The 22,049-nt window shown below is 36.1% G+C and overlaps 1 long non-coding RNA gene across 10 annotated transcripts in view; it reads left to right on the top strand.

Moving 5' to 3' along the window:
- Positions 1-22,049, top strand: part of LOC134737132 (uncharacterized) — a 306,918-nt gene that overhangs the window by 69,680 nt on the left and 215,189 nt on the right. The window lies entirely within an intron of this gene.

The raw sequence follows: 22,049 nt of genomic DNA, 5'->3' as shown, positions 1-22,049 counted from the left end.
AATAGATACATCTATTATATTAAAATTTCATAGGGAGTAGGAGAAGTGACTAGGAAAAAATGCTCATTGGCAAGAGAATGATAATGAAATAAGGTTGAGAAACAGTAATCTAAACTGAGATTGTAATGAATTGGTAGAATTATTGAAAGTTCATTTTTCCAACATTTATCAGTCCTTGTTCTGGAATGTATGCTTTGCAAACCGAATCCGCTGACTGTGTGGATCTTTCTGCTTTGGTGCTGAAGAATTGTGTCATTTCTTATAGCCCTGCAATTTTTGGTGTTTCTTAGATGACATGTTGGGAGAAGGCTATATATGTGAAATTCAAAACGACATTTTCTAATGGCTCATTTGATTGAACCAAAGTCGATTTTTGTATTGGCCTAGGAAAACCTTAAATGAGGCTGGGCGCAGTGGTTCACACCTGTAATCCCAGCACTTTAGGAGGCCAAGGCAGGTGCATCATGAGGTCAGGAGATCGAGACCATCCTGGCTAACACAGTGAAACCCCGTCTCTACTAAAAAATACAAAAAATTAGCTGGGTGTGGTGGGGGTGCCTGTAGTCTCAGCTACTCAGGAGGCTGAGGCAGGAGAATGGCATGAACCCAGGAGGTGGAGCTTGCAGTGAGCCGAGATTGTGCCACTGCACTCCAGCCTGGGCGACAGAGCAAGACTCCATCTCAAAAAAAAGGAAAACCCTAAGTGATCGGACTGCATTGCCATATGTCACCACTCATAATTTGTAATTACTTGCAATTTGCAAGACTTATAATTTCCATACCTACTCAATCTTCAAGAGCCAAATCAAGCACCACTCTTTCGTTGAAGTCTAAATAGAGCTTCCAGGTCCACAGAGTAATTATTCCTTCTTCCAAGCTGGCAGTACTGAGTATATATGTCAATTATGATACTAACCACACTGAATTATAATTATTTGTCTCTGTGTCCATCTCACCACCTACACTGAGAGCTCCTGGTGACTGGAGAGCAATGTCTTTTCTGTTTCTATATTCCTAGACCCTAAATGCTAACCAGCAGATAGGGATATGATGCACAATTTACCAGTTGTCCAAATCAGAAACCTGGGAAGTCTAACTTGCCTCACCCCAATCTCTACCTCATGTTGATCTCTTTTCTACCTGTTTAATATTTATTCAATTCTTCTTCAACTTCTAGAGGGAAAGAAACAGCTTCATAAAAGTATATCCCTTCACTGGTTGAAGTGTTAAATTTGCTGTAGTGCAAAGACATTGTTTGGTTTTTCAAGCTCTGCTGTGGGGAGAGGTTGGTGGCAGCTGCAGTGCTGTAGCTTGGTAAAGTTTGGAAAGTAATACGTTTGGAAACACAAGGATTTCAGAATTGAATGGCAGCCATTTTTATTTTACATAGGAAGAGAGAACACAGGAGAAGAGAAGACTTCAAAAGCTGAACTGCTTTTGTAGTAATAAAGGATATTTTTAAATTCAAGTGCCCTCTCAATAAAACACAGAACATACACACAAGCAAATTACACAATAAGCTAATGCTGTTACATACTTACCTCTATTTTCACAAAACAGTAGTTTAAACTGAATATAGTTCCCAAAAGTACTTTTTCTGTTTTTAAATGATTATAAACATTCCCTGATAGCCATACAACTTTATCACACATTATTTAATGACTCTATCCCACTCTATTCTAGTCTATATGAGGAACCTTGCATTGTGCAACATAATATTTTTCAAATTTATCATTATATATAATACTTTGAAGGAAAACTGTATGCATGAATCTTAATATACATCATTGAAATTTTTTCCCAAAAAATTCCAGAATCAAATTGCTGAGTCATGAATGGTAAGCATTTTTAAGTTTTTCAGTGGGTACTGCCGCATTTCCCTCCAGGATGGTTGCATTGATTCACACTCAAAATATATTAAAGACAATATTTAAAACCACAGCATGACCCACCTTCACATCATAGCACAGATGTGGGCTTCTAGGCTAGACCACAGCAGATAGAATGGCTTGCTTTGTAGCAATAAGGAAAGCTCTCTTCCTGGAAAAGTTTGAGGCAAAGTTACAGAGTCACTAATAGCAACAGCCTTGATTTAGGGTTCAAACCACAAACAAGAATTAATTCCTACATTACATGCTGGTCATGCCAATACATTTTTTTAAACTTTTCCAATAAGGTTAGTAGTATCACTTTCAGGATTATGTTTGAATCCTGTAGGACAACATAGGCACAGCAGGGAAGGAAATAAATAAAAATACACATAAAGCCTTCCAAATAGACTCTGAATTAAGAATCTAAAAGGAAACCACAAATTATGCCTGTCTGTATAGATGGTCTCTGCATTTACATGTCAAATAATGTTTAATGCCACACTGTGGAAACATTTAGGGACCTAATATTAGCCTTGTCAGCCATTTCTCCCTCAGAAATGACATATAAAGATAATAGAAGCCTTGGATTTTACAGTGTCACTTCTTTCCAGTGCCCAAAGCATTTCACATAAGTGACAAATGCAATCATTTGTTAATGCTGGATAATACTGCTTTTATCTCCATAGATAATTACAGCTGCCTCTTAACATATCTTATCCTGATAACAGAAACATGTTTTCTACTTCCTTCTTTGCTCTCACTGTTGACAATGACAGAACATCCAAATGGGGAAAATGTTCAAAAGCAGAGATCCGACTTATAGAAGAATTAATGTCATCACCAACTCATGGCCCAGGGGTCCTTGCACAGACATGGCATTCTAATAGAAAATGGGCATGGGTGATGTGACACTGTTGAAGGTAACTGGACCTCAAGTGACAGAATCCATCAGGCCAGTCATTCTGCACAACTCAATTTATAGACAAAACCCATAAAATTTTACAATCAGGAAAGAAACCTTCAAAGAGTTTCATCTCTTCAAAGGATCAATTTTCATAATTAAGCCCACAATTTAAGGCAGCAAAATACATTTAGTGGGAATGCAGCCTGGTGATTACCTGTACAAGATAAGCAGCTCTCAACACAAAAAAGAATTTGCACGTGCACACTTCTGTTTGTATAAGCAATCTTCTACTTTGCACATGAGGCCATATATTGTGCAGACACAGCTCCTTAAAATGTTCTGGAGCCACTGTGATTTAGCTGGTTGGTATTCACCTAATGTCAGTAATTAGAGTACAAGTGCTGACCTAGGGGCAAATTCAAGTTCTTTGCTGTTTTACAGCTAAATACGTGTATTTTAAAAAAACCATAGTAATTTAAAAATTGATAGGTTTATAGTTAAAGTATTCGAGGATAAATACTCAAAAAATCTAACCTCTGTAATAGTAAGTTTACCTGACTTGATTTGTTTTAAGTTCCCAACTTACAAACAGACCATGCTCAAGTAACCTAAATCTGTCAACAATTGCTCCTTCTTACGCTGCTTCTGAAATACTTACTAAAAGGATTGCTGGGAACACCTACCAAATGCTTATAGGAAATTTGTTGTTTCAAAACGGGAAGAAAAGAACAAATTGAAAAGCAGAAATCATGAAGAGTGGCCAGTTTGAAAAAAAAATGGTTATTGGCAAAACTAGGCTAGCTATGTGCATGTTGAACAGAGCCTTCCTCATTCTACACAGGGCACTGGAATGATTTTATCCTTTCATTTTGTCACATCTCTTTACAATTAAAAAAATAGAGATATATTTTTAGAAAGCTTCTTCATAGTGCAAAGGGCTCTGCAAACTTCTATTCTTTAAAAACCCCCACATTTTTGTAAGGACTACATAAGATAAAATAAATTAAAATGCTTTTTAACCTTTGAGGTAGTTTATAAATGTACAATCTCCTCTACTATCGCCTAGCAAACCTAAATTATTCCTTTGCCCCCTTTTCACCATGTGAGAACTTGATGTCTTACACATAAAAAATGCTTTAAGAGTTGCCCAGACTTAAAATTAACAAATTTATCTCCTTGCTGAAATGTGGCAACATATATGCCAAGTGTGCATATACAGGGTACACTTTTAAAAATGTCCACAGAAAGACTGATTAAAAGACCCAGTATATCCATGGAATTTTAGATTAACAACCTAAGCAATAGTAAATTTGGAGCAGAAGGAATGGTACAAGGGTATAATAAGTCTTTTTAAAACTTCAAATGGCTTTACAATAAGGAGGATGGTATATTTTCTTAGAAAACAATTTTATTTAATAGTTTCTTCAAGTTCTAGTGACAGATATTATTGCCAAAGCAGATTAAAAAATGATAAATGAGAAAAGGCAAAGATAATAGCTAACAGAACAAGGTACTAAAATTTATCATCAGTAATAAGTATGCTCATGAATCAAGACGCTAATGCTCTATATCATATAGAAAACAAATGGTGTGACTTAATATTAATTCTGACACAACGTAAGAGACTTTCATGCATCTTCCCAAGATATTTCTAATACACTCTTTTCTAAGTACCTGAAAACAAATCATATGATGAATGGTTGAAGCAATGGGAAAAAAAAATATTTTTTTGCCTGAGGAAAATAAATACCAAAGGGTAGCATAAGAACATCAAGAAGCAACAACAACAACAAAAACCTGCTCTCAATTCAGATGGCAGAAAATGATAGAAAGTACAGAAAGACAGACTTGAGCAGATCAACATAATCTAAGAAAGAACATTTAACAACTACAATCGACTAGCAGTGAAATTGATTCCTCATAAAGTTATGTGTGTTTCTTGTCACAGATGTTCTGTAGAGTTTCAGCAGAGTTGGGCTGACTTTTTCGTGGAAGTTGTATAACAACATCTTATATAAAACTTTCTGCAAATTTATTGAATATCTATGATACACCAAGCATTCTGAATTATTAGAACCATGTGTTACTAGAAAGGGAAATTTATTTTGCATAGTACCTGCCACTAATAAATGCCACATTCTACCTGTATTGGGAAAGGTGGTCAAGCCTGAACTCAGGCTTCACGACCACTAACCCTAAACTCTTGCCAATCCTGGGAGTGCTAGGCTGCCAATCCAATATATGGCAGATCAAGATCTGCCTTTGAAGCAACAATATGATGGATGTCAAGGAACTGACAATTTGATGAGCTAACATTCTGGCTGAATGATCGTCTCACGAACACGTTGTGTGTCTGGTCAGAGCTCTGTTTACTCAACAATACACAACTGTTTTCTTGCTTCATACAGTGAAACCATACAAATCAAGTAACTATTTTGGTATGCACAAGTGTTACATAACACAACACTGACTGTACTACTATGCTTTATGACAGACACTTCTGGGCTCCACTTGTGTTGTCTATCACCACTTCTTTCCTATTTATCTTTGGTATCACCTGGTATAGAATCCTATCATCCCAGTGACCATATGTTTACCAGGAACAGCCTTGATTTATAACTGTTATCCCTGTATAATAATTGATAGAGCCTATTTCACTCTCAAAGCAATCTCAATTTAAATGGTAAATTGTATTGCCACCTATCTGTGACCTACTACATCCTAGAGTAACTATACGTAGTCCTTGCTTTGCATGGTATTATTAGTGGGAAGTCATGCATGTCAGACCTGTGTCCTTGCTTTATACAGTGAAACCATACAAGATGATGAAACTATTTTGGTATGTACAAGTGTTATTTAGACAGGCCATGCACAGTGAAGACTGCCTGTAGTCTGATATAAAGACTCCTGTGCTTTATATCAGACACTTCTGAAGCAATTATTTCTGGCAAATTGGGATTACAGGTCTACCCTAACCCTTCTTCTAGATATTGTCCAAACATGTCAAACACTAAGGAGATTTCTGCAATTAGTATGCTAAATATTGTGCCTCACAACACAACCGTTATTTTGCAATTGACCTAGTATCCTAAACAAAAGAACTGGAGCCCCTGACCCAATATGGCTTTCTTGGTCCTCCATGTAGTTAACAATACTAATTAGCTTACCTGTGTTAGGGAATCTGCATCTACAAAAAGCTGGCCCTTCGGAATACATACAAACTTCTCTGGATACGCATCTAGGCCAGTTTAGACTTCATGATGTCATAAGCTATATATAACACTGTGTCTTATTAGTTAATAAATTGTTTTACCCCATGAATTCCTGACCTGGGAAGTATTTGATATAGTCTATAATATATTTAGATGATATTATAACACAGTATTCAGACTTTCTTGTACAAATCTTCAATCTACACAGATCTCACTCATCAACATTTTTAAGCTAATTCCAAGTAATGTTTTGTTTCTATTTGAGCAGTGGACTTCCTGGGCTTAATTTGTCAGATAAATATTATTTATTTTTTACCTTTTTGAGATAGGGTCTTGCTCATTCACCCAGTCTGCAGTTTAGTGGTGTGATCATAGGTTATTGCAGCCTCAGACTCCTGGGCTAAAGCTATCCACCCACCTTAGCCTCCCGAGTGCCGAGTAGCTGGGACCTCAGGCACACACTACCACACCTGAAACATTTTTTAAATTTTTATCATAGATGGGGTCTCCCTATGTTGCCCAGGCTGGTCTTTTTTTTTTTTTTTTCTTTGAGACAGAGTCTCGCTCTGTCGCCCAGGCTGGAGTGCAGTGGCACAATCTCGGCTCACTGCAAGCTCCGCTCCCAGGTTCATGCCATTCTCCTGCCTCAGCCTCCCGAGTAGCTGGGACTACAGGTGCGTGCCACCACGCCTGGCTATTTTTTTTAATATTTTTAGTAGAGACGGGGTTTCACCGTGTTAGCCAGGATGGTCTTGATCTCCTGACCTCGTGGTCCACCTGCCTCAGCCTCCCAAAGTGCTGGGATTACAGGCGTGAGCCACCGCGCCCGGCCTCCGGGCTGATCTTAAACTCCTGGGCTCACGTAATCCTGCTTCAACCTCCCAAAGTGCTGGAATTAGTTGGCATGAGCCACCCACCACACCCAGCATTTGATTCTTTTATCAATATCTGTATCTATCCTCTTGGTACATCAGGCTCCCTAGGCTAACAGCACCAAAGTTTCTGAGGTTTCAACTAAACTCCAGATATTCCAAGTTCCATTTCTCCATCCTTTATGTTTCATTTATGAACTCTTTCAAAAGGGGACCCCCACAAATCACCATAGTGTTTGTAGGAGAATAATGGGGAAACCCCAGTAGAAATAGTAAAGAGCACTTTATTTTAAGAAGACCCAAGTACCAACAGCTTTTACAAAAAGTTGGCCCCAGATATGGTAATGCATGCTCATAAAAGATCATTAAGTCCACATTCACAATTCAAGCATCCAATAATCCAGGTTTGGAGAAGGTCTGAGAAATCCAGAAAATCTTCTATAATGTGATGTGCCAGTCTTTTGGGATCAAGCAGGTCCGGGTTGAATTACTTCAATCTAGTTTGCCTAAAGCCCTTTCACATAGAAACCATTTAATGAGAAATATATCTAATTACTAAATCTAAAATACAATGCTTTTCCATGCGTCTCTACATATTCTTGGATGTCTTAATTCTTTTTGTCATTTTCACAGGCTTTTCAGGATTTTGTAAACCAATTTGTTTAAGTTTATATCCAACTTTTTTAAAAGTATTTATAATATTTACAGCATCTTAAAAGAAAAAGTGTTGTTTTGTTCCCTTGTAGGAATTATTTCTTCTCTGCCTTTGGGAACATAATAATGCCTTACCCATATTAAGAAGGAGGCTTTGTACACATTTTAATAGTTTTATTTTATTTTACTATTTTTGACTGCTTTAATGAATCCTTAAACACAAGGGACTCCAATTTTAAGCTAGCTAATCATTACAACATTAAGTCAACAAACTGATACTAGGTGAAGAAGTGTGTTTGTTTAATTGGTCAGTTTTATTGTTTTTCCCCTTTCTTCCTCCATCTTTTCCTTTTTTTCTTTTCTTATTTTTCTTCTTTTCTTTTTTTATACCTAGGATCCAAAATCAGTAGGCAGATTTCTGCTTTGAAACCTATAATAGTAAATGGAAAGCAGAAGCTTTTCCACTCACAGAAACTCCTATTGAGGCTCAGAAACTGATACCCTGAAATATCAAACACCCTGAAATACAGTGCTTTGACATGCTGAACTAAACAAGCAAACTCAAGGTCTCTCTGATCTCCTGCCTTTCCACCCTTGTCTCAATCCTCCATCTCTCCCAAAACACAGAATAAGGTTCTTCTCTGATGTCCCCTTATTTACCTAGAAACACAAACAAAATTATTTTTGATCTCTTCCCTGTAATGTCATTAATCAGAGAAGATTAAAATTCCTCTTACAAAGGAAGAGACTGAAAATTAAATATCACACCTAGAATGTAGATGAACTTTGTCCCAAACTACTGTCTGTTCATAGATCCCTTTCAGTTCCCAAAGAGAATCATTTACAAACCATTTTATAGTCTTCAGGCCCATGGTTTTACAGCAACCTCCTCCCAGCACCCCATACACGCGTGCTTCTCCTCCAATGAAAAGGGTATTTAAGCATCAACCATCTGGCCCTTTCTTTGAGTTTTCAATATTTTGCATGACTCCTGTGCACATAATACATTTGTTATGCTTTTCTCATTAACCTGTGTTTTGTTTTATAGGAGTATTGGCTGTGTCTCTTTATGGTTGGGAGGAAAGGGATTTCTCCCTTTCTGCCTCAAAATCCCCAACTTGCTGAAACTTCCCTACAGCAGATTAGTTGAAGTTGGAATCACATAGGCAGGACTGATGCTCCCATGTCACTGTGTATCTATATGCACACAATGGTGTATCTATTCCAGTTGTCTATAACTAGTATCTTTTAAAATTGAGCCAGCATCAGGTATGATTGGTTGATACTTATGCTATATAAAACTTCACTATACTTCTGCACTGAGAATAGATTATGATTAATATCTCGGCTTTCATGGCCACTAATTTGCCCATAACACTGTACATTAGGGGTCCCCAACCCTCAGGCTATGGACCTGTACCATTCTGTGGCCTTTTAGGAACTGAGCCACACAGCAGGAGATGAGTGGCAGGGAGCAAGCATTACCACCTATGCTCTGCATCCTGTCAGATCAGCGGAGGTATTAGATTCTCATAGGAGTGTGAACCTCATTATGAACTGTGCATGCAAGGGATCTAGGTTGCATGCTCCTTATGAGAATCTAATACCTGGTGATCTGAGGTGGAACATTTTCATCCCAAAACCATTTCCCCACTCCCAGCCCCCACCCCCACCCCACCCCCAAGTCCACGAAGAAACCGTCTTCCGCAAAACCAGTCCCTGGTGCCAAAAATGTTAGGGACTGCTGCTATACATCATTACAACACTGAATGTGAGCTGGAAAAATTGCCAGGCCAAACAGTGATATTATAACACACAATCCAATGCACCAACAGGTAATACAATTGTAACTGAGTACCCTATTTTTTTCCTCAACAAATACAATTTTATTTATTTATTTTTAACTTTTATTGTAAGTTCAGGGTACAAGTGCAGGTTTGTTACATAGGTAAACTTGTGTCATGGGGGTTTGTTATACAGATTATTTCATCACCCAGGTATTAAGCCTAGTATCCATTAGTTATTTTTCCTGATCCTCTCCCTCTTTACACTCTCCATTCTTTGAAATGTGTTCATTGTGTTCCCTCTACGTGTCCATGTGTTCTCATCATTTAGCTCCCACTTATAAGTGAAAACATGTGGTATTTGGATTTCTGTTCCTGTGTTAGTTGCTAAGAATAATGGCCTCTATCTCCATCATGTCCCTGCAAAGGACATGATCTTGCTCTTTTTTGTGGCTGCATAGTATTCCATCATGTATATACACCACATTTTCTTTATTCGGTCTATCATTGATGGGCATTTAGGTTGATTCCATGTCTTTGCTACTGTGAATAGTGCTGCAATGAACATACATGTGTATGTGTTCTCATAATAGAATGATTTATATTCCTTTGCTTATCTACCCAGTAATGGGATTTCAGGTCGAATGCTATTTCTGTCCTTAGGCCTCTGATGAACTGCCACACTGTCTTCCACAATGGCTGAACTAATTTTCACTCCCACCAACAGTGTAGAAGTGGTCCTTTTCTCCACAACCTCACTATCATGTGTTTAAATTTTTCTTTCTGTTTTCCTTTTTCATCCTTTCTTAGTAATGAAGTCATAACCTTTGCTCCTTCTTCCCATCAGGCATCCCCTGAGCAATGTTTCCCTTATCTAATTATACGCTTGCTTCAAAGTAAGTTCTGGGGACTGAATCTTAAAACAATCTGGGCACCTGTGGAATTCTCGCCCACCAGGGGATTACCTCAAGACTTTAGTTAATTTACAGCCTGATTGTGCCCAGGAGGACTCTAGCCCACTTACCAGATGGGACAATAACTCAAGATAAGTCGTTGGAACAAGTCTCATAGAATAGCACCTCCTAACCCCTCTTGCATGCCCCGCATTCCAAGCACTCCTTTTTAAGTCTTTGTTTTTCGTCCAAAATTTAAAAAGGTTTCTTTAAGGCAGGAGCCTGGACCATTTCTTCACTGCTAGCTTTGGAAAATAAAGTCATTTTTCTTCCACCAAACCTCATCCTTGTTATTTGGTTCTGCGAGTGTTGAGGGACTGGACCTACGTTTGGTTACACAATCAACATAAGTCATGGAGAAAGGACAAGCATGGACTATCAGGAGAGACACTGACTCAAAAACTGCATGGTACAGAGCTAACAGTAAGAATTCAATAAATATCATCCAGGCTCACTTTTCATTTGTTACATGAATATCTCTTTTAATAATATAATAACCCTATGAAGTCAATACTGTTATTATGTCAATGTTACTTGTGAAGAAACTGGCATTGACCCAGCATGGTGGCTCATGCCTGTAATCCCAGCACTTTGGGAGGCCAAGGCGGACAGATCATGAGGTCTAGAAATCGAGACTATCCTGGCCAACGTGGTGAAACTTCATCTATACTAAAACTACAAAAATTAGATGGGTGTGGTGGCACACACCTGTAGTCCCAGCTATTCTGGAGGCTGAAGCAGGAGAAGTGCTTGAACCCAGGAAGCGGAGGTTGCAGTGAGCCATGATCATGCCACTGCACTCCAGCCTGGCAACAGAGCGAGACTCCATCTCAAAAAAAAAAAAAAAAAAAAAAGAAAGAAACTAGCTTTCAGAGAAGTTAAGGAATTTGCCTACAAATTTATTCACTGATGTTACTTTTCTGAGGTTCTCTCAATCCCCGTGACTTCCGCGGATCTCCATCAGACCATGTGCCATCCACCACTGCTCCTGCTGCCCAGCACGCACTATGAGGGTAGCTGCCATCTTTTGCTTTTTAAATGCTCTTTCTAAACATCTCTGACCAGTGAGGTTTGGACATACTGATCCTTTCCACTTGTCAGTAAGCTAAGCTCTTGTTGCTTTTGACATCTTTAACTCAGCACTTGAGAATTTCTCTTATTCATCACTGTAGCCTTTGACTTGATCAATCTTGATTCTGAATGGTTAAAGATCCAGCAGGCAGAAGGTTGGTAACTAAGGCATTACTTTAATGAAGTGGTGGATAAAATATATTTGAATGCCTTCGAAGTACAAATAGAAGGTTATTTGCATCTTCTCTAATAATGTGTGTTGGTATTTGTGGGTATAAATATGCACATAAACATATATATATTTATATATGAATACACATATATCTATTTTTAAGATTAGAACATGTTTTCAAGAAAATAAAATTTACAGATGGGAAGAATTTGCCATCTATTTCATTGCTATCCTGACTTGTAACCCCCCTTAGTTAAAGACATTTATTTATTTTGGAAGTTGTTAGTTCTTGTGTATAATCCAGTGTCTCAGAACACACTACAGAGTGCCATTTTTTAAAGAAAAAGCAAGAAACAAGTATAAAGCAACACATTGAAGACAATAGACCTCAGTCTAGAGTGATCTCCCATTAGCCATCTGTCAATTTAAATAAAACTTCTTGCACAACAAACTTTTTTTAGGCAAACACTTGACTAAATAGGTTTGACCTTTCCTTCTTCCTGTCCACTTTCAATTCACTGTGAAAGAGTTTAAGACAATTGGTTTGACATTATGAGCCAGGTCCTCTAAGTTGCTATTATAGATAAAGCAAAGCAAAACAAAACACCACTGACAAGAGTTCTTTTTGAAGATAGCTTATGAGATTTTTATTTACCCCAATCCAATGATAAGTGTAGGTAGATCCAGGTTAAAGCATATATAAAATATTCAAACATCATTGCCTCTGTCTTATAGGCCATAGCCACATTCCTGCCTTACCACAGCGGTAGCAACTGGTAAAAAAAGCCAAGGTAAAATAACAACGAGATACCACTACACACCTATTAGAATAGCCAAAATCTAGAAAACTGACAGCACCAAGTGCTAGGGAGGATATAGAGCAACAGAAACTTTCATTCATTGCTGGTGAAATGCAAAATGAGACAGACACTTTTGAAGACAGTTTGGCAGTTTCTTACAAAGCTAAACAGACTCTTATTATAAGTGATCTAGCAGTTATGCTCCTTGGTATTTACCTAAAGGAGCTGGAAACTTATGTCCACACAAAACCTGCACATAGATGTTTATAGCTTTATTCATAATTGCCAAAACTTGCAAATAGCCAAGTTGTCCTTCAGTAGGTAAATGGATAATAAACTGTGGTGCATCCAGACAATGAGATATTATTCAGCACTAAAAAGAAATGAGCTGTCATCCATTAAAAAACAAAAAAGGAAACTTACACACATATTATTATGCTAAGTGAAAGACATCAATCTGGAAAGGCTATATGCAACATGATTCCAATTATATGACATTCTGGAAAAGGCAAAACAGTGGAGACAGTAAATAGATCAGTAGTTGCCGGGGGTGAAGGGGTGGGGGAGAGATGAATAGGTGGAACATAAAGGATTTCTAAGGCAGTGGAAATGATCTGTATGTTACAATGGTGAGTACATGTCATTACACATTTTTTCTAAACCTATAGAATGTACAAGAGTGAACCCTCATGTAAACTATGGATTTTGGGTGATTGTGATGTGTCAATATAAGTTCATCAACAGTAACAAATGTACCATTCTGCTAGGGGATTTTGATAATGGGGGAGGCTATGCATTAGTGGGGACAGGAGGTATATAGGAAATCTCTGTAGCTTCCAACCAATTTTGCTGTGAACCTAAAACTTCTATAAAAATTAGCCTTAATGAAAAGATCGAGGTGATACTTCTATGTGCATGCCTATTCCCATACCTTGGATAAGGTCTAGACAGCTCATTGAAAAGGAGGCTCACTCTGTTATCAACCAGCTGTGTTTTCAGCACCACATAAAACTGATTTGATTGATTCTTGCTCAGTGAATTGGTCAAATTATTTAGCTGGTTTAGTATAGGCTTCTGGATCTAAAGTGAAGTCTTAAAAGTATTATTTAACTTTTGGGGGAGAAAAGAGAAGCAAATGTCCATCCGATTTATCCTTGCTTGGGTAGTGGTATAAGAATAGCTGGCTGATCATGTGTGCACTGATGAATATTCTTAGGTGCTACTACCAGAAAAGCAAAATGAGTTAAAATTAAGTGACAAAAATTTATCCAGAATGTTGGACACTAAGCATTTTACTTCATCAAAATCTTTGAAAGCAAGAAGGAATTCTTGCTTACTTAATCCTTTAAAACAAATTAAAACTTTAAATAAATTAAGTGAATTAATTAATTTACCTATGGTAATGACACCTATCAATAACAGTGAATAACACCTCTGGAATATTTCCTAAGCATTCTGAAAGGTAGTAACTCCTGATATATAAATATTTTGAAAGCATGTTAGGAACAATTCAGTATTTTTTAAAGATAAGAGAAATGATACTTTTACATAGATATCTTGGAAATTCACGTCCTTTTTCTTATTTTTTTTAAGTAGTGGATTATATTTCCTGACATAAAACTGATCCAGTCAAAAAAGTTTGAATATTATTAATATATGTATTCATATTGAATTCTCACATCTTTTCAATCATTTCCTTGACAAATTGAGTATTGAATACAAATGTTTTTTCAGAGAGTATTATTTATCAATAGTTTCAGTGATCTTTAAGTCACATACTCTTACATATATGTTCATAAATATGTACTTTATGGTACTTTCACTTACATAAATATGAACTTAAAGATCAAAGTCCTATAATTATATATATTTATACAATTGTATGTGTGTGTGTATAAAATTATGTTAAAGCAGGTTTTGTTGTTGTTGTTAACAATCTAATGTGATTTAGGCTCTTTTTTATTGCTTCATGTACTAGACAGGCCCAAATAAAAGACAATTCTCCCATCTCCTTTGCTTTTACTTTCCTATTATTTCACTTATGGTACTCTGAAGTCTTTCTTCCACACATTAATAAAACATTTCTTGGACTTTCCTGCCTAGCAAACTTCATATCAAAATACAGGAGTGATGATGTGGGAATCTTGCTGTCATTTGTCTTCCACACAGGCTCAACTGAGCTGGCTTTAGGGCAGATTTGTTAGGTTCCTGATGATGATGGGCTTGTTTGGGGATTTTCTTTTTGGTAACCTTGCCCTATGTATGCGAAATTGAGCCCAGGATATAGTTGATTCTTCTAAAATCCTCCCAAGAGCTACTATCTACAGATAATTTTTCACAGAGAGTTATACAGCTAACAAATCTTTTGGACTTTGATTTTGATACATCCTTGAATTACTATTTAAATGAAGAGAAAACAAAAAATATGAGTTCTTCAGTATATTTGCTAGTTACTGAGCACATATATTTTACATAGCACAAGTGGGAAAACTAACATTTGTTGAGTACTAAGTGTTTTAGATGAGGATCATTATACTTGCCGTGATCTTTGAATTAATTTGTCTCACTCATTCTTAAAGATGAGCACTGAGGCTGAGAGAAGGTAATGAATGACCTTCATGAAGCTCGTAATAGTGTCAAGATTCAAATTTTAGGATTGCATATTCTAAAATCAATGCATTTTTATGCACAGTATTCCAAAGGATAAAATAGGCAGTGTCTTCCCTAAAGAGCTTCTAAAAATAGATGTAGTTAAATGATAGCCCAAGAATCAATCAAATATATTACATAGAAAAGTATGGATATAGTTAAATGATAGCCCAAGAATCAATCAATCACATATATTACATTAAAAAGTATAGATATACCAAAAAGCATCACTAGGTTAAATGCAACAGATTGATATAATGTAATGAATGCTTGGGAATAGACATTACAGTCGTTTGAAATGATCAAAATAGAGGTGACAGAGGAATTGGACCTAGAATTAAAGGTAACAGGAAAGGCAACTGGAATTAAAAGTAACACAAATTGAGGAGAGGGACAAGAAATTATGATATAAGGATAATTAAGAGAGATGTTATAGAAGCAAGAATGACCAGCTTTATTTTAAGAGATAGTGAATAACATACATTTGCCAAAGAAAACTGTAAAAAAAAGAATAGTGGAAGATTGATTTCAAAAGTCATTTTATGGTTGGTTATGTAAAACTTTTAAGACTTAATAGTAATTTGGGCACTACCAGATAGGGGAAAAAAAAGGGAACCATTGAAGATTGGTGAGTATGAAAAATGACATGATGAGAACAGGATTGAAATTAGTCTGGAGTACGTGTGCAAGACATAAAGAAAGTGAAAGAAAGCTAGAAGCTAGAACCTGAAGTCAGGAAGCTGGGTAATACTATGCAGGAGGGAGTGAAAAAATGTGTTGGGGAACACAAGAAATGCTTAGGCAGGAATCTTCGCATTGATACCAATACGTGGGCCATTCTTAAAGGTCTGATGTTATCATAAGTAATCGTATTAATTAACGTTTTATTTTTAATTAACTGGCATATATATTAATTGTATTTTATAACACACACACAGAGCCACAAACCTTTATGCTAAACATAAAGTAATTATAGACTAAAGTGTATTTTCAAGGCTTTATTAAAATTTAAATTTTAAAAAAATTGTAGATGTCTTTGAAAAGAGCAGCTTTTTTTACCGGTTTCTGGGAGGAGAGGGCTAGAATTAAATATCATATATCAATATTAAATTTGGCCCAAAAAGTACGTATCAGCAGACTTGAAAAATAAAATGTTAAATGCACACATCATTTTTATTTTATCACTATCACAGACAATTTTCTAAAATATGATCCTATTTTAAGACTACTAAAGTGTCAGCTAAATAATGTTACATCAGGATCTTTGGATGAAATAATGAATGGGTTTTTTGACCTATAATGTTAAATTGTGAGTTAATATTTATTTTACTACCACAAGAGAAATATTAATTTTTGAATGTAGTGATAATTCTCATTATCGAGATAATCCCCTCATATATAACTGTAAAGAAATGTTGTTCCTGAATCTATTGTATAAGACTCATAATCTATTCTTAAATATGCTTTATGCTCTTATTTATGAGCTTCTTATCATTATAGTACTCAAATTTTAAATAAGATTTCTAATTTAAACTTCTCTAATCTAAATGCGACTATGTGTAGTTGAGGCTATGTGATCAGAAACAGGCAAATGTCTGCTTCCTTGAAACTTCATCTAACAGTAATAAGATGTGTGTCAGTTATGAATCTTAGCCAAATTTCTGGATAATGTTAAGTCTCAATTTATGTAGAGCTACTTCATTAGATAAGCAGACTTCTTAGAAGCCAGACCTCCCAAACCAGCATTTGTAATAAAGAAAAAGGGGCTGTTAATAGTAATTCCCTCATTGTTGGTGGTAGAATTTTCTATTTATGTTTGTTTTGGGGGGATTTTTTTTAGAACCAGCAGAGACAGAAGATATTTCTAATAATGAAATGGAGGAAAGGAATGTAAAAAGTTCAGAAATGAGGAACATAATTTAATCCTCCTCACCCAAAATATCTATAATCTAAATATATAAGCCTGAGAAATTTTTTTTAAAGTTATAAGTTATGTTGTATCTTATCCATGATTATTTTGGATAAGAATGGCCAATAATAAAATGATGATATTGAGGCTGATGATGATTATGATGGTGACGATAGTCCAAAAACAAAATACGTTATTTAAAAAATATTTTTGATTATAAAAGATAAGGGAACTGAGGTGATAAGAAATAATAAAATCACCCACTAATAACAATGCTGGGAGTGTTCTATTTTGACTTGGGAGTGTGAGGAAGATTAAACCTATGTATAAAGCCAAGAATAAACCACTGACCTTCCAGAAAAAAAAGAAGATATGATCGGTTTTTAGTCCTTCTTTCCAACAGTGATTTCCAGGAAGCAGTTTCCTCATGATATCATTTTTCCTAATCTTACCTACAATATCACAATTTGGAAACATCTTTATCATACTTTGTTCTAAAATATAATCATTGCTGGACCAGCTATTACAGTAGATAAGTGAAATTTATTAAACCATATATTAGTAATATTACACTCTAATGTATATTGTTAGATGTGGAGGAGGCACATTCTTAAACTCCCTTGTGGGGAAGCTCTCATACATTATCTCTTATTCTCCACAAGCTTGATTCTCAAAAGTATCGACATAAATGTAGAAACAGCCTGCCTGAATGTTTGTTTTTGAGAGGCCTGAGTTCCTGCCTCTCAACAGAGGTCTAACACTCAGACCAACAAAAGATTGTGATTCTTCACTGAAAGTCAAATGCCATTGAAAATATAGAACCCTGACCACTAGATCTCAAGATACTGAAAGGCTGGTAATCTGATAACAAAATTTTATTTGATATTGGAAAATATTATTTCTTTAAATATTGCTTTGAAGGAGCACTACATGTTTGTTTGTTTGGTTGTTTTTCAAATTTCAATTTGCCACATTGAGTGTTCCTGTGTGACCCACAGATACACAGTATCTGTGTGCTTTTCAATTTTGCTGACCACTGAACCTATTATAAGGGATATGAGCTTCCTACACAGAATTGGCAGGTGAGTGAGCCTAGCATCCATGAGCACACACCTTTTCATCAGGCTTTGTGTTTGTACCTTGAAGTGGGTTATTACTGAATCCAGACATTTTAGAAGGTCCCTGTGGAATAAAAAGTGCATTTTACATGTTGTAATATATAAGATAGAGTTCTAACTGTTCTCTGATCAAGGACAGAAAGCGAGTTTACATTGTACATTCTTAACAGACCTTCTTTGAAACACCTTGATCTCAATTCAATGTTACTAACAAAGTTGTTGAACGAAGAAACCATCCCCAAATCTCTTAAATGCAGTATACTGTATTAGAATATGTTCGAACTAGAAATCTAGTTCACAACATTATTAAATTGGATGCCAACAGATAGGAAAAACTGATTATGACATTCAACAAATTATTGTCTGCCTTTAGGTAACAGATAAATAAATAAGCCCAGATATCTGATAACCATTTAAATTTCCAATACAGCCACAATAAATCCCCTGAAGCTTAATTACAATAAGAAAAACCTAATACTAAAGTATCTAATTAAGAGCATCCCTTAACATCTGTTCCATAAAATAGAAATTTGCCAATATATGTACTATTGTCTCTGAATTAACTGCTTTATATTTTTTAGTGTATCATACCAGCAAACATTATAATCATTCAGTGCATGAATTTTGTCTTTATTCATTCAACCAAGATGTCTATTTCTATTTTTCTTCATGCTTAAATGAACAGTACAGAGTATACAGATGAAGCTCAATAAGTAATTATTAACTAGGCTTCCTATATGACCTTGTACTAGGCTCAAACAATACTTTCAGGAATTGACACCTGTAATCAAGGTGTGGTATATCACTTCAGGAAATGCATATTATTCTTCATAATGCTTTAAAAATCTCAAGAAAATGTATGCTTTCTCCATTATTCTCTGTGATGGCTATTACTTCTGCTCATAAGTATGCAGTTGATTGATTCAAATATATTTGTGAGTAATTCTCAAAGTTTGTGAGAACAGTTTCTTTTGTTCAGTTTTCTTTCTAGAGCTCACAAGCCACATAAACTTTCACACAAGTTGCCTCTCACAGCAGGAAGTTCTACTGTGTCATAGAGAGAAAAACCTAACAGTACCAACCAAAGACTTGACTATACCCTTAGCTGTAAACAGCAAAGCATTTGACCAAAAATGAATTGGCCAAAGCTGGAGCAATTTGAACAACAAAATAAATAATAATAAGACTGTATTACAACCCAAAGAATAAAATAAATATCCATTAATCCATACTGATATCAATAAATGATTAAACAAACAAATGGGGAGGTGGGATAGCTGCTCCTTAAAGAAAAATTCTAACTTAAAAATGTTAAATACATGAGGGAAACACAAACTCACTACTGAAACACCGCAGTAATACAGCTGCAAGCAAGATTTACTGAAGAATGCTAAATTAAAGAGAAACAGAAAGTCTACATAGCCTCAAAGCACCTCCTTTAACATATTTATTAATTACTGTGGTGATTTTTAAACATAGCAACATATTTTATGACACACATTCTTTGATGCTCCGCTTTAGAGGGTGAAGCGAAATCCTTCCCTCCTTGAGTATGGGCTGGACTTAGTGGTTTATTTCTAAAGAATATAGTACAGAAAGGGAAGAACAGTGACTTCACAGTAGCGAAACCTGGCAGGTACCACCAGGTTATCAAGGTCAATATGGCTTGTAATAAAACACTGATATCCCGAACCTTTTTATTTGATGAGAAGAATATATCGCCTCTGTGTATTTTTTCTCAAAATTCATAACCTCAGTCTAATCGTCAAAAAATCAGACAAACCCTAATTGAGGGACATTTTACAAAATACATGACCTACTCTTTAAAAGTGTCAAGGTAATGAAAGACAAGAAAAGGCTGAGGGACTCTTACAGATTGGAGGAGATTAAGGAGACATGATCACTAACGGCAATGTAATATCGAGGCTTGGACATTGGGGCAGCAAAATGCCATTAGGAGAAAACTGGGGAAATAGGATTAAATCTATAGTTTGGTAAATGGTATTGTAACAATGTTAATAACTTAGTGTTGACCATTTTACCATGCAAAATGTACAAGATTAACTTTAGGGGAATAAAAGAGGTCTCCGTACAATTTTCATTTTTTTTTTTTTTTTTTTTTGGAGATGGAATTTCACTCTTTTCGCCCAGGCTAGAGTGCGATCTCGGCTCACTGCTACCTCCGCCTCCCAGGTTCAAGTGAATTTCCCGCCTCACCCTCCTGAGTAGCTGGGATTACTGGTGCATGCCACCGCACCCGGCTAATTTTTGTATTTTTAGTAGAGACGGGGTTTCACCATGTTGGCCAGGCTAGTCTCAAACTCCTGACCTCAAGTGATTTGCCCAACTTGACCTCTCAAGGTGTTGGGATTACAGGTATGAGCCACTGTGCCCAGCCTCTGTACCATTTTTATAACTCTTCTAAAGACTAAAATTATTTCAAAATAAAAAATTTTAAATTTTTGGAAGGGCTCAAGTGAAAAACCTTCTCTTCAGGCAGGTAACATGTCATTTGTTCAATCATTTATTCCTAGAATGCAAACTTCATGAAAGCAGGAATTTACCAGTTTTGTTCACCACTATAGCCCAAGCATCTAGGTGTAACATATGATCAGGGGAATTTTTAAAAATTTGAGCTATAACGAAAACAAAAACAGAAATAAAACACCATTTAATAAATTTGACTTATCCTTATATCTTAAAAGTAAAAAGTAATGACCATAACAACAGCATAAATCGTAGATATGAAGGATATTCTTAAACTGTCCCTATTTTTTTAAAAGCTATCAAGTTCTCATAAGACATTTCTCATTTTCCTAGTTTTGAGGAGCTGAGATGAATTTACTGACAAGGAATCACCCTGCACCTTGTTTCAAGGCTCTTTAATCATGAAGTTAGATATCGCCTTCTGAAGATTTAATAAATAGCTACAGTGGCTTGGGGCAATAGACAACCAGTCGGTATGGAAAGTGATCTGGAACTTGTTACCGATCACCAGGAACTTGTTAAATGATGTACTCTGTGACTGATGGAGGCTTTTGAGTTAACACTCTGCAGGAAGCTGACAGGGCACAGGTTACACTCTGCTTTATCTTCAAACAGGTTTTAGGAGGAAGGAAAAATAGGAGGGAGATTACAGACACCTCTGGTGAGAATTCCTTAAATGTGAGAGAGTTTCACCCTGCTGTCAGAAAGCTTCATTCCTGACACTTTCCTCTATCTAAACAGAATCATCTTTGGAGCGTAAAAATGACAGGATATGGCTTTTCAGTCAGAGGAAGGGTAACTATTGGTGAAGTGATTTAATCCCTGTAATCTGACACAACAAGGAAAAAAATAAATAAATATTCAGACCCATATTCAAAATGTGCTACTTTGGAGCCAAGACACAAATAATATGTCTGCTTAGCAACTGAATTGGCCAAAGTAAATAATATTTTCTCTTCTGCTTCTTACCTCTCCTCAATATATATATGTAGATATAATTCTTGCTGAAAACCAAAAGGAACATACCATATGATGTTTTTTTGCTAATCTCATAAAATTACAAATAAAACTTTCATAGAATCATAACATCTGCTTTAGCAGTATTTTGGAGAAAAGCCATCTCTGCAGAATCACATGAGGACATACAGCTTAATGTGCAACTTGCCTTTCACATTTGGCATTCACATTGTCTTTGAGAGAGCTTGGAGAACATTAGCAATAAATGTCAGATGAGGAATAGAAAACCTCTGGACATGTGAAGACTTTTGCCTTATGTTACTGATAGTATTATCAAAATTGAAGTACAGTGTTATTAATTTGTTCTTAAGGCCTATGCTAAGGCTTTTTAATATACATTTCCTTAAGAAACAAATGGTATGACTAAATGTACAATGGAATGTCCAAAGAGTTTGACCTTTGTTTTCAAGCTGCAACTACTTGAAGAGTATCAAGTTAGAACTCTACTGGCAGACTGGAAAAGAGCCTGGTGCATCCTATGCCTTTCTTCTGTCTCCATCTCTACTTCCAGAAAGTCAGATCATATCTAAGTATTTCTCAAACATAGCCATGTCATTCCATTCCTGTTGCTACCAC

The sequence above is a fragment of the Symphalangus syndactylus genome, chromosome 7 (genome assembly GCF_028878055.3).
Source record: "Symphalangus syndactylus isolate Jambi chromosome 7, NHGRI_mSymSyn1-v2.1_pri, whole genome shotgun sequence".
NCBI lineage: Eukaryota > Metazoa > Chordata > Mammalia > Primates > Hylobatidae > Symphalangus > Symphalangus syndactylus.
This window is presented reverse-complemented; position numbering and strand designations above follow the sequence as displayed.